This window comes from Protopterus annectens, chromosome 3.part0 (genome assembly GCF_019279795.1).
Source record: "Protopterus annectens isolate FY-2018-M chromosome 3.part0, PAN1.0, whole genome shotgun sequence".
NCBI lineage: Eukaryota > Metazoa > Chordata > Ceratodontiformes > Protopteridae > Protopterus > Protopterus annectens.
This window is the reverse complement of record NC_056731.1, coordinates 199,073,672-199,092,446: the sequence shown is the minus strand read 5'-3', so window position 1 is coordinate 199,092,446 and position 18,775 is coordinate 199,073,672. Positions and strand designations below refer to the sequence as shown.

Below are 18,775 nucleotides of genomic sequence, written 5' to 3'. Positions count from 1 at the left end.
ATTGGTGTTACTCTTAATTACATAATTCTTGCTTTTCTACATGGCAGCATGTTTTTCTTTCCTGCGACCATCGCTTAGCAGTTGTTGATGTTATCCATAACAAGACGATGTTTTCTTTACAGTTTACTTGGTTGATGTTTCAGTTTGTATAACTCATCTCTATGAAATGATTTTGTAAGTGGCTTTTGAACTGAAGGAGCCTCTGAATGTATTCAAACATTTAACCTCAAAGTTATGAGAATAATGACGCAGCAATAGTTGTGCTCACCTGTGCATCCATGTATTGATGCAGATATTGCTTTCGATAGTGATATAGTTATACAATGAAATCATTTGTACTCAAAAAACATGCATGCCGATTGGAGAAACCAGCCAGTGTGCTCGGTGTAGATCCAGCACTGACAACTGAAATTAGTCCTAGCATTTCCTCAGTACAGTGTTTGTTTACTGAATTTTAAATGCCAGTACTGAATAAATGCTGATAATGTGACAAATCGAGGTCAAAAGCATGTTCTAAACAAAGGCAAACTGCAAAAAAAAAAAAAATCAATTTCATTGAAGTACTTCCAAATTCTTTTCACCATGAATGCAATATATTCTCATCAGGCACCATTCAGACTATCTGCAAACCTTTGCACACTTAATTTTACACTTTTCACACTTTTATACTCTGTCCCATGAAGTAGAGTAGTACAATATTAAAAAATAAATCATGGATTCTAATACTCAGTGCCCCTTCTAAGCAGGTTTATAATATGTCTTCCAAACTCTATATATCTATATAAATATAGATATGTGTGTGTGTGTGTGTGTGTGTGTGTGTGTGTATATATATGGGTCTACTACGGTTGACTGAAAACTCACTTGACTGAAATTCATTTCATTGGAAGTCATAAATGGCTTTTTCCCCACTGTAGTGCGACCCTGGAGTTTGTATATAATGTAAGGGGGGGGGGTGAAGCCCCCCACATATCTTGGTAATATATTCTCTTTTGGAAACAGTTATTAATTGCACATGTAAGTATCACTGTGTATAGTTTCAAATGTTTATAATATGTGGGGAGCCCCCACACCCCCCTTACTTTATATACTAACTCCAGGGTCGCTTTACAGTGGGGAAAAGGCCATTTATGACTTTCAACAAAATGAGTTTTCAGTGAAGTGAGCTTTCAGTGAAGTGGTCCTAGTAATTTCATTTTCAGTCAAGTGAGTTTTCAATCAACTGTAGTAGACCCATAGTTATATATATATATATATATATATATATATATATATATATATACACACACACACACACACACACACAATATATATAAATACAAATATATATTATGTATATATATATGTATAATATATATATGTATATATATATATATATATATATATATATATATATATATATATACACACACACACACACACACACACATATATATATATATATATATATATATATATATATTATATATATAGGTCCACTTATGGGTCCTCTTTGTAATTTCAAAATACTGAAATCTCGAATTTCAGTATTCTGAAACCACAAGCCGAAAACCCAACTCACAAACTCGAAAACACACAACCGCAAGGAATTCAAAATCGTGCACCCACACTACACATACAGTACACACATAAACATCACAAAACTCCCCCCCCCGCAATCAAAAAAACTAATCTAAACTACATAAAAGCAGGCGAGCAAGCCCCCCTGCACCCTCCCATGTGGGCGGCTGTGCCCCCCACACACCCCCTACTTATATATTCTAACTCCGAGATCGCACAAACAGTAACACAAATGAAACTCACACACACACACACACACATCGTACAGTCCCTCAAACACACACATAACAGTCACAACACACACTTACACACACTAAACCCCTAATCAACATGCTTACACACAAACTTACCAAAATTAAGCCCAACCATCCACATTCCATACCACCGGAGGCAGCAATTCAAAATATCCGCGCTTCAGTATTTTGAATTTCGCTCTTCTGACGGTTTTGGAAATGTGAGTATTCGGCTTTGTAAATTTGAAATACTGAAATTCGAGATTTCAGTATTTCAAATCTACAAAGTGGACCCATATATATATATATATATATATATATATATATATATATATATATATGTATGTATGTATATTTATAGTTACATAGACCCAAAGGGTTGGGACAGATTAGACCAGACTTCTCTGTAACCAGCAACTATCCCCAGCACATCTTATTGAATCCCAAGCATTTCAAGATGAGAGATGTAAACCTTCCAATGTGCTCCCAGTTTGTGGAGACCACCTCCCAGTGAGCAATGGCTAATACAACTCCCATGGGATGGCCTGAGGAGGCATCCTCACATGTTGTTCATACCACATCAGCTAACTCCTTTCAATACCGTCATCAGCTCTGTTGTTGAGCTTCTCACTCTTTACAAAGGGAAGCCCAATGGCTCTTTAAAAGGGCTTCTCGCTCAGCTGCAGAGATGCTTCTGAACCTCAATGAGTAATGAGACCCAAGGAGAACTCTAAGTACAGTTCAAGCTTTTTCTTGTTGGTGATGGTGGTACTGGTAAAACTACACTCATAAAACATCATGGGACTAGACAGTTTGAGAGAAAGTATGTAGCAATGTTGGTTGTCAAAGTTCATTCTTTAGTGTTTCACACTAAAACAAGTCATATTAAATTCAGCATTTGGGACATGGCTGGTCAAGAAAACATTGGTGGTCTTCAAGATGATTAGTACATCCAAGCCCAGTGTGCTATTATGTTTGAAGTGACATGAAGTGTTACTTTCAAAAGTGTTCCAAATTGGCATAGAGATTTGGTTAGTGTGTGTGAGAACATTTCCATAGTATTATGTGGAAATAAATTTGATATTAACAGAAAAGTTAAAGCAAAATCTGTAGTCTTGTCTTCCACAGAAAATATAACTTGTAATATTATGATATTTCTGCAAAAGTAATTAGAACTTTGAGAAGTGTTTTCTTTGGCTTGCCACAAAGTTAATTGGTGAACCTAACTTGGAATTTATCGCCATGTTATACCACATATAGCACCAGGGTTTATTATGGGTCCTGTACTGTCCACACCATAGAAACAAGACTTACAAGTAGCTCAGTCCACTGAACTGCCAGATGAAGATGACCTGTAAAGGACTAAGGTGGGAGCCCAGCATCCAAAATATATTTTTGCAGGGGTCAAGCCCCCCCCCTTCACCCCCATGTGGGAGCTGCAACCCACACACACACACACACACCCCAGCTACTTATATATACTAACTCCAAGATCACACTACAGTGGGGAAAGGGATACATTTCCTTATCCCCACTGTACAGTGATTCGGTTAAGTGACTTTTGTGAAAGTGAAATTTTGGTTAAGTCCACTTTCGTAAAAGTGGGTGTCTGTTTTGTAATCTTCGAAAAAATGAGTTTTCTTTGATTAGAAGTAGAGCCATAGATATTTTTTTCTTCTTCTGAAACTGGTTTCATACTTTGCAAGGATAATCTTCAATTAGCAAATTGCATTATATACTTGGAAGTTCAAGACATATGCCCAGACTGCAAAATGCACAGTGGTATTCTTTGGCATAGTTTCTTGTTGCATTTTTGTACATCATTAATATATGATACAAACTAAAGTTATAAGGTAATCCCCATGATGCACAAGGCTTAACCCTGACTATTCCAAGATGACTCTTGTTTGGCTTAGAAGATTTGAAATCTGGCAGGATGGTACGCGAATAACTGGACATCTGCCACTTACTGATCTTCAAGCGTGGATGCAGTTGGTGCAGGTCAAGCAGAGGCTTAGATATGCCCAATATGCTTGGAAAGGGGTACATGCCCAGTTAAGGAGTGGATCAGCATAGCAGTATAGCAGGGTAGCAGACATTGCAACACACTTGCTGTCCAGCAAAGAAGGTATTTATGAGCAGAGAAAGAAAAATCACAAAAATTTACAAATGCATCTCATTTCATTTCATGTTTTTACATTGTAGTGCAAAATGACTGCCTGCTAAAATAATGCTGGGGGTGGACATTCTAAACAAATTTAAACAAATTTTGGATGCTTTCATGGGTGGGGTGCAAAGAAAACATTTCTTACTTAAGCTTACAGAAGCTACGTTCATGCAGATATATCAGTATTGGCAAATGTTACAGACTAGTTATTGGTGGTAATACATATGTACTCTCTTTCAGAAATGCTAAACTTTTTATGCGTGTCCTCAGTTGTCAAATAACAGAAGGCCTACCCAGATTATGCTCTACCAATGTCCCACAAGTCATGGTTCAAGACACCATCTGCTTTTTTCTTATTTTGAGCACAGCACATAATAGTACTATCTTAGGAGAACTTGCTTTGCATATGTCTATTGATCTGTCAACATCACATTCACTGTTAGTACCCATTTTATCCAGTACAAAATTGAGGTTTGGTAGAATCAGTTTCAGAAATACTTAACACTCAAACAGAATGTACACTGCACAGTGCATGAGACATCAGTCCTTTCACTGTTATAGCCTGCTAAAAAGCACACACACGCATACTAGCTGATTAGTTTAAACGTATGTTGAAGTCAGAGAAACTGTAGCACATAGAGGAAATCCAGGAAGATGCAAACAGAACTCATAAATCCCACACAGTGAAGCTTGAATAGTCATTGCTAACTATTGGTGTTACTCTTAATTACATAATTCTTGCTTTTCTACATGGCATCATGTTTTTCTTTCCTGCGACCATCGCTTAGCAGTTGTTGATGTTATCCATAACAAGACGATGTTTTCTTTACAGTTTACTTGGTTGATGTTTCAGTTTGTATAACTCATCTCTATGAAATGATTTTGTAAGTGGCTTTTGAACTGAAGGAGCCTCTGAATGTATTCAAACATTTAACCTCAAAGTTATGAGAATAATGACGCAGCAATAGTTGTGCTCACCTGTGCATCCATGTATTGATGCAGATATTGCTGTCGATAGTGATATATTTATACAATGAAATCATTTGTACTCAAAAAACATGCATGCCGATTGGAGAAACCAGTCAGTGTGCTCGTTGTAGATCCAGCACTGACAACTGAAATTAGTCCTAGCATTTCCTCAGTACAGTGTTTGTTTACTGAATTTTAAATGCCAGTACTGAATAAATGCTGATAATGTGACAAATCGAGGTCAAAAGCATGTTCTAAACAAAGGCAAACTGCAAAAAAAAAAAAATCAATTTCATTGAAGTACTTCCAAATTCTGTTCACCATGAATGCAATATATTCTCATCAGGCACCATTCAGACTATCTGCAAACCTTTGCACACTTAATTTTACACTTTTCACACTTTTATACTCTGTCCCATGAAGTAGAGTAGTACAATATTAAAAAATAAATCATGGATTCTAATACTCAGTGCCCCTTATAAGCAGGTTTATAATATGTCTTCCAAACTCTTACCTGCTGAAACGGCAGTGTGTCTCCTTATTCAGTTACTTCATTCTGCGATCATTTGTCAGTAAAACACAGCTTTTGTGAAGAACATAAAAACGTGAAACATAAAACATCAGCACATTCTATCAAAAACTACAAGGACCAGCAGATATATAGATATATTTAAAAAAAATGACAGTGAAAGTAATGTACTGTGCACTCCCAGAGCATCAGTACATATCTTGGATTCCCCAGACTACCAGAAAAGGGTAAAGAGCATTTACATCCTTTTATGCAATGTCATTATTTAGAAAATGTTATATATTTTTTTTTAACTATTGTCACACCGTAATATACACTGTTGGCTTATTTTAATCTCTCGGGCTATGCCTTTGTGATCAAACTACGCTGACCTTGGGTAAATCCAGTCGTATATTATTACTAAAATGTATGGAAAGGTACACATTTGTCTTCCAGTATTTTCCTAATTATCAGTACAGTAGATTATAATCCATTCCACTGTTATAGCAAGGAATCACCTATCAATAACATTCTCAGAAATTTTATGACAAACAATTTAAACCTTATTCTAGCTTGTTATCTATAAAATGCATGTAAAGGTATTTAAAAGGCAGTGACAGTTTTTGTTTTGAATGTCTGCATAGCATTAATGAAATTATTAGAAGCATACGATTGTACAAATATCTGGTTTGACTTCTTTGTTTGCAAATTTAACTGAATTGCTATTTTAACTACTGCTAAATCAAGTCTGGAAAAGTCAACATTTTGCAAGAGCACTAAATAATTTGTTTTTATCTCAAAGGAAATTATAATGGTTTCCATTGTTATTATATATTGTAACAAATGCAAATTTTAATTCAAGCTGGCATTACACCATCTTTTCATTCTGCTCTCTCATTTTTCATGCATTTTATTTTTGCTCTGATAAGATGGAAAATTGCTGTCAGACTGCACGATGGAAGCACATAATGTTATCTTTCACATTAGCAAACATTTTCTTAATAAAAATCAAAACTATTGTGCTTATACCAAACTTACCTTGAAATCATTAATATGATTTTTATGATTTTTTTCAGATGTTTTATTATTGGAATAATGCACATAAAACACCATGAATCTGTCAATGTATCATTGTCATAAATAACTAATTTAATTGTAATTGCTAAAGAGGATGATGTTTAGTTTTTTTTTTCACAAGCTAATGGAAATAAGAGAAACACTAGTTCAGAGACAAAAACAACCTGATGCAGTGCATGGTATATGTTTATAAATTATTTCTAAATGTCCACCCTACAATATGTATTTAACTTGTGTTTGCATCTATCATAAAAAATGTATATTCATCTATTCAACAAGAGGTCTTGTAATAACCATAGTACAGGGATAGCTTACTGAAATTTAATTTATATTTCTCATATACCTTAATCACCTTAAACTATCTAAACATTTTTTCAGGTGCTATCTGTACAAATCTCTCTGACATTATTGTATTGAATTAATCACAATAAAATTACTTTGTCTCACAGAAAAGCAAATATATGTATTCTTATAACTGGAGAAATCTATTCTTACTGCAGTCTGTTTACATCTACCTCAAAGATTACCAAATATCCACACTGACAATAATTTGTGGGATGCAGAAACTATAATCTGCTTTGCCAAGGCATGACAATAGCATGTCGATAACACCTGCAAGTCTGCTGCAGAAAGTAATAAAGTTAATAATGTACATAAAATGAAAATTTCAGATGCCACAGACATGAAAAATATTCATTCAGCATTTTTTTCTTTTATTTACTTCATTCTGTCATATAAGTATAAACTTCAACTGTAAATATCTTTGTAGCTGTTTAATGAAGTTGTTAACTACTGGTTACTAAACAAAAACTCAGTTCCATTTTATTTGACAATTATTTGAATACTTCTAAATTCTTTGGGATTCTTGGGTTTTCTTATTAAATATTACTATGGCTAGCCACTGATAGTTTGCTAGTAAAAAATAAATTCCTAATAAAGAAATTCCAAAATAGAGCAACTACCACTCAGCTGACAGTCCTGAGCTACCTTTTCATACTTTCCTGCCTACCTAATGTCACAGATTCCATTACTCATTTTATGTAGATTTAAAAAATCTTACAACTCCTATGGAATACAGCCTCTGTAAAACTAACTGCTTATACTGACGAAAACTTGGCCTGCCTTTTAATTCTCTAATCACCTTGGTTGCAAACTTTTTCTATCAACATACTCAACATTTTTCTAGTCATCTTCCAATAAACCTAGTTAATGAAAATAGCATCAAATGCTTTTTTGTAAATTTACTCCAGTCATTCTTTGAGCAAAATCTTTTGCCATCTTGAGGTGAGTCAAGAACAGACCAAGGTTTGCCTTGTGACCATGTAGTAAACAACAACATGACTGATATTGGCTAATAATAATAATAATAATAATAATAATAATAATCAATATAACAGATTAACTATTACAAGCCATAAATATACATAACAAAGTCAGCCAATTGGCATCTGCAACCATATTCAAACCCGGCAGAATATCATCCAAGTGCATACACTGAGCTCCTCGGACAGATGTCATAACCCACCAGTGTTGGGGTATGGGTTTTGCCCTTGAAGACTTGCTTTTGACACAATGACTCACAAATCTTCCTGACCTGTCACTAAACACAAGAGGAGCTGAACTAAAAGTAAGAATCCAAATGGGGAGTGGAGGTCATGAGGTGATTGTCCCCAGATATATATCTCTGAATGGGCTAGAATGGCAGAAGGGACAATTCTACTGATGCCAGGTGAGGGCTGGAGAGGTCTGTTTGGCAAACCACTGAAGTCAGTATATCACTCGAGGTATTTAAACCCTCTTGTTAAGCTCCTCCCATTACTCCATTACAACATGATTCACAGGTCTTCCCAAACTGTCACTAAACATAAGAGGCCACTGAAATAAAATGGGGGATTCCCAAAGGGGGATTGAGTCTGCGAGGCAACCTCCCACCAGCATGCAAATGCATGTTGTTCCTTTTTCGTTCATGGCCTCTTATTGGCTTGCCATTGTAATAAAATGCATAACTGCATTATATTGATTAATAGACAACAATAACTGCAAGTTAAATAAATCAAAACCAAACTAGTCTAAGTGGATTCCATTCTTATCATAAAAGTCCCATATGGCCTTGCTAGTTCATCATGTTCAATGAACTTACCACTTGGACTACCCAGCGATTAATAAAATGTCTGGATAGTTCCATAGCTGAATTCTTCCCTGCTCCTTTCCAATAAAATCTTGGAACCATAGCAGACCAGACAATGAGGTTAGAATCCATCAAGACTAAAGCATGAAGGTCAGATAGTATTCTAACTAGCAGCACCTTCTTTGGAATACTGGATATATCATTGCCTTCAGGATGACTGATCAGGGTGGTAGGCCTAGTATCTGGTGCCAGACATCCCACAGCTGAAATCAGGGTAAGCCTGGAAACCCATCCCAATAAGTCATCCAAGCTTTTTTAGCCAATAAACACATTAAACCACTGGGGCAAACTGTTGTCCTTGCCACTACCTCCGTATGAATGAATGACCCAAAATCCACATTTTCTTCCCTGAAAGATAAAGTACTAGTATAACATCCTAATGTAGGAAAGGTAGGAATCAGATCTCCATCTCCTATTACTTTTTTAAAACCTTTGCCAAATGCCCTTCAAGTTAGAGGTCTGATGTATTCTTTGTTATAGATAGGGTTTCACAGAGTAATAGGGGTGGTGATTTTAAAACGTTGTTAGAAGTCAAGGAATGTATGTGGCAACTTCGACTTGATGCTGTGAAACCTCCAGGAATTAATGATCTCATATCTATATCTAGTATACTGAAAATGAAATCTTATTGTATTTAATTTTATATTTCACTTAGTTAAAAATTAATCATGTGAGGTTATTATTTAATTAAGCATGTATCGTTTATTGATTATATAAGTGTTTTTTGTATATAAAAAATGTTTTTTATATTAAATTTTTTTTTTTTAACCATTTTTTTAACCATTTTTAACCATTGATTTTAAGATTTTCAACAAAGTCTTTTAAATATTGATTATTTTGAATATACAAACCATACAGAATTACAGGTTTAAACACATTTAAAGTAAAATAAAGCATTTTGAGAATTAGGGTTTAGTTATGTATAAAGGTAACCTAGTTTTCACCTTTAGACAATGTGAAGTATTATAGGTTTTGATTGGAAGAGTCTATAGGTGTGTGCATGACGTATTATGTATTTAAAGGCGTGTGAAACACAGTATTAGTTAACTCTGATGAAGCCTGTTTTTGTACGGGTGAAAGCGCTTAGTTTCTTTGGATATTATTTGTATGTTCACTGCTTGTCTGCTTGTTTTGCTACAGTTTTACTAAAATATTTATTGTTACTCGACTTTGGTTTATGGTTTTTCCATGGACTTTCATTAAAGCTTTTTCCGTTTTGGACTACAGTTTCGGTCAAATTTACTAGTTTGTTGGTGACCTGTTTTATTGAGGTCTGATGTCTTGCCTATGCGAAAAGAGTCTAAGAATAGCCCAAGGAGGGAATGCCTTTTCTTAGCAAGGCCTTACATAATTAATAACTTTGATGGGAGAGATCAAGCAACCTGACTTTAAACAGAAAATAGAACCTGAATGGGAATTCCATTGAGCTAGCTTGCACAATATTGAGACCCAGTGAACTGCACAAGAGATGAAACAGCTACCTCTCCCTAGATGAACCTGGTGCCTCCAACTGGGTTGCACTGTCTTAGCCTTCCTTAATATTTGATCAAAAGCACATCCTACTAGTTTAAGGCCTGAAGACACCTGTTCACTCTAAAAGCCCAGCACAAATCCAGATAAACAAGGTGGCCCAGCAAGTAAGATTGGAAGTCATCCAAAGTGTAACAACTACCCACAATGATGTGACTTAGCACTAGGGGGCCTATAGTTTTCCTTGAATCTTGAAATGCTCCCCTGATGTTTTCTCATCCCTTAGTTAATCTAGTAACTAACCAGTGACCTAAAATATCTGGTAGACCCCGTAAATGGGCTAACCAGCTCAAGACTGCTAGGTGTATAGATGGCTCTTTTAATTAACACTGAAACTGAATCAATACTGTCAATACTGTCAGAGACCAGTGTCTGGAGTAATGGGGTATATTCTTATAAAACTTCTTAAAAACTTGCAACTAAGTAAGCATTTTTTGATGTTTGCAGTCCAGGACTTGGCTAGAATAGTAGTGGCTAACCTTCGACAATCATCCAAATTTCAGGTGGAATCAGTGTCTCAACAGGAGCTACCTCTGGAGCCAGTTGCTGAAATCTGGTAACCCAAAACTGGGATAAACTGTTTGAAATATGTTGACTTAAAAAATTTAAATTAATCTGTAGACTTAACAGGACCAACAACTTTATTACTGAATGGACCACACTACACTTAGTGCTCCCCATAAAAGTAGCTACCCATATAGGGAGGAATTCTGAAAAAGTGATATCTCCCTTCCTTTCCTCTGGCCAAGAAGAGGGCCATTTTCAGAGAACCACCTCCACTGAAAGTAATTTTCCATCCCAAAGCCTGCCACTGCATCATTGAAGAGCAACATTTCATCCAAGGAAAGCCAAGGGCTCTGCCAAAATGTGACTCCATTGGCGTGATTCAGAAAGGTCTTCCATAATCTGAAGTCATCTCTAGTCTTGCCTGTGACACACACCCAGTGATGTTTACATTTCTGGCCTTGCAACAAATTTGATAGGTATCTATGAAAATTCCTGCCTTGGAGAAATGGCTGTGCAAGTGAAATTAAGGAGCCCACAGAGCTTCATGACTTCCTTGACGCTAACTTTGCTCACTTTGAGGAACCTGTCAATGGTAGTATGAAGGCACTACAGCATGTCATCAGGAAGTTTAAGGGAGGCAGCTGGGACATCAAACACCAAGCCTATAAAGTTCATGGCTTGGCTGGGATCATCCAGTGTGTCAGGGGCCAGTGGTACACACAAGTCCTTGCAAAGGTCTATGATTACCTGCATGCCTTTTTTTGCACCATCTTCCCTTTCATCATTGATTAGGTAGTCATTCAGGTAATATATGGCAGCTTACCTTAGGGTCCAGCATTGCTTGTACCAGTGTAATTTTAAGCTAAACATTTTGAAAATTGAACAAGCTAGGGAGCAAACCATGGGCATGGTTCTGCCAGAGACATTTTCAAAGGATAAGCCTAAAAGGGGCCAAAGTTCCTGTCCAATGGGAAGCAGACAGAAGGTGGACTTGATGCCTAACTTGCAAAACCAAGCATTGTCAAAGTTTTTGATAACTTCTGCTGGAAGTCTGAGGGATGCATGACATACTTTTGTTAGGTCCTTGTTTATAAACTCATTGACAAAGAAACCAGCTGGATGAGAGAGGTGATGGATTAAGTGAAATTTCCCCTCCTTTTTTAGGAGCAACCCAATGAGAGATAACTTAAAGATGGCCCAAGGAGGATGTGGATGGTTGATCCTGAATGGTATGTTGGGATGCCTGAGGACCAGTGTTACCTGAACAATGTTTTACCACAAAACTATTTTATAAAACTACATCAAAATTTGTAGACCTACTCTCTTCCAGTAATCTAAAAACTCTTTGAGATATTCATCTACTGCTGACCACCCTCCCCCCACCCCCTGAAATTAAATCCCCAGGCCCTGTATCCTCACCATTACCTTTGTTTCATAGAATCATCTCCGCAGGTCAGTTTCTTCTGCTGGGACTTCCACAGAAGTACTGGCATCTTTACAATTTCTTCTCCTTGTTTTTTTGGCTGGTGCTTCAAATGATTCCAATTCCATGTCAGGTTGTAGATGCCTTTTGGGCTGTGGAGTCTTGTCCTGGTCATTTACTGATTCAAGTTCTGAAAACATATCCTAAGCCAACCCCTCACAAAGCACTGCTGTTGGTCAGTGTCGATGATTCTCATACAATCACAGACACACGCACAAAACAAAAAGCTGAACTTGATAAACTCCATTTTTCCTATCCCATTTGCCTGCTGAAATGATAAGGTTTAAATCACTGTGACAGCCCTGGAGATGGGTTAATGATTAGTCTACATTTGTACCTGTATACCATTCAGCTGTCCAGGAGTACCTTATAATGAGTAGACTACAGATAATTAGAGAAACCAAGCTAATTGTCTCCTTGTAGGACCCAAGCTGTCTGTGGTCCTGAATGATGCCTTACAACATCATCATCATCATCTTCTTTCAGCTGTTCCCATTAGGGGTCGCCACAGCAGATCACCTGTTTCCATTTCTTCCTGTCCTCTGCATCTTGCTCTGTCACACCAACCACCTGCATGTCCTCTCTTACCACATCCATAAACCTTATCTTAGGCCTTCCTCTTTTCCTGTTACCTGGTAGCTTCATCCTTAGCATCTTTTTCCCAATATACTCAGTATCCCTCCTCAGCACATGTCCAAACCAAAGTAATCTTGCTCTCTGGCTTTGTCTCTAAACCTTTCAACCTAGGTTGACCCTCTAATATACTTATTCCAAATCCTGTCCAACCTCGTCACACCCAGTGCAAATCTTAACATCTTTAACTCTGCCACATCCAGCTCAAACTCCTGCCTTTTTGTCAATGCCACTGTCTCCAACCCATATAACATAGCTGGTCTCACTACCCTCTTGTAGACCTTCCCTTTCACTCTTACAGGTACTCGTCTGTCACAAATCACTCCTGACACTCTTCTCCACCCACTCCATCCTGCCTGTACTCTCTTCTTCACCTCTCTTCCACACTCACCGTTACTCTGAACTATTGACCCCAAGTATTTAAACTCATCCACCTTCGCCACCTCTACTCCTTGCATCCTCACCATTCCTCTATCCTCCCTCTCATTCACACATATATATTCTGTCTTAGTCCTGCTGACCTTCATTCCTCCTCTCTCTAGAGCATATCTCCATCTCTCCAGGGTCTCCTCCACCTGTTCCCTACTCTCACTACAGATCACAATGTCATCTGCAAACATCATAGTCCATGGGGACTCCTGTCTGATCTTGTCTGTCAACCTGTCCATCGCCATTGCAAATAAGAAAGGGCTCAGTGCTGATCCTTGATGTAACCCCACCTCCACCTTAAACGCGTCCATCACTCCCACCGTAGACCTCACTGCTGTCACACTACCCTCGTACATATCCTGTACCACTCTTACATACTTCTCTGGCACTCCTGACTTCCTCATACAATACCACAACTCTTCTCTAGGCACCCTGTCATATGCTTTCTCTAAGTCTACAAAAACACAATGCAACTCCTTCTGACATTCTCTGTACTTCTCCATTAACACTCTCAGAGCAAACATCGCATCTGTAGTGCTCTTTCCCAGCATGAAACTATACTGCTGATCACTGATCATCACGTCCCTTGTTAACCTAGCTTCCACTACTCTTTCCCATAACTTCATGCTGTGACTGATTAATTTAATCCCTCTGTAGTTACTACAGCTCTGCACATCACCCTTATTCTTAAAAATTGGTACCAAAACACTTTTTCTCCATTCCTCAGGCATCCTCTCATTTTCTAAGATTTCATTAAACAATCTGGTTAAAAACTCCACTGCCATTTCACCTAAACACCTCCATGCTTCCACAGGCATGTCATATGGGCCAACAGCCTTTCCGTTCTTCATTCTCTTCATAGCTATCCTTACTTCCTCCTTGCTAATCCATTGTATTTCATGATTCTCTATCAATACATCATCCAACCTTCTCTCCCTCTCATTCTCTTCATTCATCAACCCCTCAAAGTACTCTTTCCATCTCAACACACTCTCCTCGCTTGTGAGTATGTTTCCCTCATTATCCTTTATCTTCTTTACCTGCTGCACATCTTTCCTAGCTCGGTCCCTCTGTCTAGCCAATCAGTACAGGTCCTTTTCTCACTCCTTAGTGTCCAACCTTTCATACAACTCTTTATATACCTTATCCTTAGCTTTAGCCACCTCTCTCTTTGCCATGCACCTCATCTCCTTATACTCCTGTCTACTTTCTTCATCTCTCTGACAATCCCACTTCTTCTTTGCCAACCTCTTTGCCTGTATACTCTCCTGTACTTCCTCATTCCACCACCATGTCTCCTTGTCGTCCTTCCTCTGTCCCGATGTGATACCAAGCACATTTCTAGCCGTCTCCCTTACAAGCTCTGCTGTAGTTACCCAGCTGTTCGGTAACTCTTCACTGCCACCCAGTGCCTGACTTAACTCTTTCCTGAACTCCACCTCACAATTACACTTTTTCAATTTCCACCATTTGATCCTTGGTGCTGCCCTCACACTCCTCCTCCTCTTCTTGATCACCAGCGTCATCCTACAAACCACCACATACCACTAATAAATGGCTTACTAATATCCAGTATGTCAGGGAAATTTAACGCTAGTTCTGATGCTGAAATATCGGTGTGGTTTTGCTGTTCTCTCTCTTTTTTTTTTTTATTTTTTTTATAAAATTAGTATCCTTCCCTGGTTGATGTATTTCACTTACTATCACCTCATATGTGCAGCTGAGGAAATCGGGGAACTAGCATTCCCTTTCAAATTAAACGTGTGCAGCGGTTAGTGTTGCCGCCTCACAGCAAGAGGTTCTCTGGTTCGATCCTCAGCTGGGGTGCCTTCTGTGTGGAGTCTGCATGTCCTCCCTGTGGTTGCATGGGTCTCCTCCAGGTGCTCCGGTTTCCTCCCACATCCCAAAGACATGCTTTAGGTGGATTGGACACTCTAAAATAGCCCTAGGCATGAGTGCGTGCGTGTGTGTGCCTTCTGTGGAAGGTTAGGCGCCAGGCTGTCAACTCGACACCGTAAAACTCCACTGCCAGTCATGAGTGGACAGGTGATCCACTGTGGCGACCCCTAACCAGGAAAAAGCCAAAAGAAGAAGAAGGGAAAGCTGCTGTGACCGTTCCTTCTTCTCACCATACAACTTCCCTATAAGCTCCAGGCTTGCAACTTTCTTATTATGGATATTATGTTACATATGTAATCACTAGAAATATATAGATATACATATATATATATATATATATATATATATATATATATATCTAATATCAAGGAAATGGCCAAATGTTGGCTTCTTGACTTGATCTTCAATTAACTAATTCCCTCCAGTACAGCTCTTCGGAGTGTGTACCCACTCCCAGTGGGTGTGGCTTGACCCTTTAAAAAATTAAGTTATCACCTTACAATTCTAATAAAAACTCATTGACAAGAGGTAAAATATCAATGCAGTTGTGTTTGCCATCATATATGCTTCAAGATAAAATATTCTGATACCCTGTATGTAGTACGGTTTTGGAATTATTAATGCAAATATGAACAAGCAATATTTGATACCTAGAGGCACAGTAGGAGGTAACTGCAGAAACGCTTGTAGGCGTACTCAGTTGTTAACCAACCTTTAGTTGGTTAATTGGCTTTTCTCCTCGGGTCTTTCCTGAAAAAGGGCCCTCTGCCCAGCTAGACCAACCTGGTTAACAAAAGACAAATAAATAAAAATATATAAATTTAGTTCCCTTACCCAGCCCTAACATTAAATAAGAAGACCGTTTTAATATTATTGTTACCACTTAAACTTCCATATATGAGTAACAGACCAAAATGAAGGTAACAATAAAGCAGTACAATAATCTAAACAGTTAAGATTCAAATACTGCCAATTCGGGCCTTCCTCCTTGTTTTAGAGCATCATTCCCAGATATAAGCATATGTGCCAAACAGTCATGGACTAGTCTCAACATATTTTTTTATTTATTTAACATTTGTTGACCGGGAAAGTCTGACTTGGTTCCACAGAGCCTGTTTTCAGCAGAGGCCCAGGGAGAAATGCTCCAGATGCATGTCTTTGGAATGTGGGAGGAAACCAGTGTACCCAGAGGAAACCCACGCAAACACAGGGAGAACATGCAAACTCCACACAGAAGGCACCCCAGCCGAGAATCGAACCGGAGAACCTCTTGCTGTGAGGCGACAACGTTAACCGCTGCACCACTGCACCGCCCATAAACCATGAGTGAATCCAGAAATAATCACGGATAACTGGGGACCCTTTTAAATTATTAATACTACTGACTTTATACAGTGACAGAAGAAGACAACTGAATCAGCTTTTTGGATTAACAAGACTATTCCCTTGTGACTATCTACCTTTCAGCAACTAAGCTTTCCTTTTAAGTTCCCTAGATGTTAAAGGCTGGTTTACCCTAATCATTGTAGGTCTAAGGCAAGTTAACATTTGCTCAATGATCAGAAGTATGGGCAACATTATGAAAATAATGATAAGGACTTATTTATTGCTTCTTACTGAAAATTAATCTTCTTGTGTCATATCTTAATTTTACCTACTTACAGATTAATATGTTTATATTTTTTGCTCTTTTTCTCTCCCTTCATCCCAGTGCCGCACACCCTTCTCTTAGTCTACCAGCACACCCTAACTCCCTAACCCCAGTCCAATGCCTATATTATAGCTAGCGCCAAATTGGGAGGGGGGGGTTTGCTGCTTTAAATTCAAGATGTTTTATTTCCTACCCTTGCCATTACTCCCTTTCCATTTGGTCTTCTATGGTATACCAAGGAGTGGCCATGCAGTTGGGGCATGTTTTAAGGCCTTGCTTTGCATCATTTGACATGTCAGTTGTTGCTAATAGATTTTACTCTTCAACTTTATTCTGGATCACTTGATATGGCTTTTAGAGATTGTCAAAAAGGCCATAATAAATTGGTAGCAGCAGTTAGGTAAATTGTGAATGGTACTTCAACACATTTCTGAAGATTAAGAGCCTGGCCAATTTACTCATTAATTTTAAGTAGAAATCATATGCTGCATAAATTAGGGTCACATGATGTAGCTAAGAGTGCCCTGTTTGCCTATTTTATTCATTGTTTTTTTTTTAACATTTGCTAACTGGGTATATAGACTTGTCTGAAGACCTGTTTTGGTCACGAACCAAATCAAATGTAAATGACAGAATTAGCAAATTGCAGCAGTCAGTATATACAAAACGCATATATGAAATAACAAATAATTACAGCAAGTCTAGTTAATACTTAAATGTGTTCTTTTATATTTATTTTGCTTTATACATATATATATATATATATATATATATATATATATATATATGTGTGTAGGAACCTATCAGTTCCACGGCAACACACTTAACCGACGAGCAGATCACCGAGACGAGATCGCCAACACAATACATCCCTGACAATGGTGAGTAGTGGGAAATGGGATGTATTCCCATTTCCACAATGTGGTGCGATCTTGGAGTTGGTATATTTATGTAGGGGGTGTAGGGGGTCCAGGGGGGCTTGCCCCCTGCTATACACATGTTTATTTTTGTTTTTTAACTGTATTGCGAACATGGGAATACATTCCCATCCATAATACATATACTTACCATTGTCGGGGATGTGTTGTTTCGGCAATCTCGTCTTGGTGATCTGGTCATTGATTATGTGTGTTTCTGTGGATCTGACATGGATCTATATATATATATATATATATATATATATATATATATATGTATATATATATATATATATATATATATATATATATATATATATATATATATACACATATTTTTTTTATTTCAATGTTCATGCATGATACACCTTTTATTTCCTGTTTTGTGGTCCACCCTTTCTTTGTTCACCTTCAGCCCATTTGTTCTGCCCTCCCCATTGGTTCCCTTGTTTTATATTTCATAGTATTTCAGTGTTATCTCCTATAGTTTTGTGAATGTCTCCAAATCCCCTTGCATCCTTACCACATTTACCACACTTCTTGTAATTACCAAGAATATGTTGTGTATACCTTCCATAGTGATATTGTCCTACCTTTCAATTTTCCTGTGAGAATGATTTTATTTCATATGCCTTTACTCCGCTTCTCATTCAGTCCTTCTCTACCCTTCCTTACTTTCTGTGTTATTATCTATATGCAACATTCCCATATCTTTTCCATTTTATCCAGATATTTTTCCCCATATGTTCTTGGCCATGTCCTATACTTGTTTGGTCCATTCATACTCCCAAATGGTAATTCTAGACCTTTCGTATGCCCTTATCTTCGTCCTTCCCTCTTCACCTTGCTGGTATTAGAAAGCCTCTGAGTAGGATTCTGAGGTGTTGGTCTTCCATTCCGTAAAGCATTTTCACTTCATCTATTAGATGCATCACTTTCTCAAGTCTGTCTGTTTTTTTTTCCCATCTTTATTTTTGCTATATTCTTTTTAGGTTTCCTATTATGGCACGTTTTTCCTTTTGTC

The 18,775-nt window shown here is 37.7% G+C and overlaps 1 pseudogene; it reads left to right on the top strand.

The window, feature by feature from the left end:
- The first annotated feature begins 2,497 nt into the window (after positions 1–2,497).
- On the top strand, positions 2,498–3,151 carry LOC122796800 (annotated as a pseudogene).
- Positions 3,152–18,775: the final 15,624 nt, after the last annotated feature.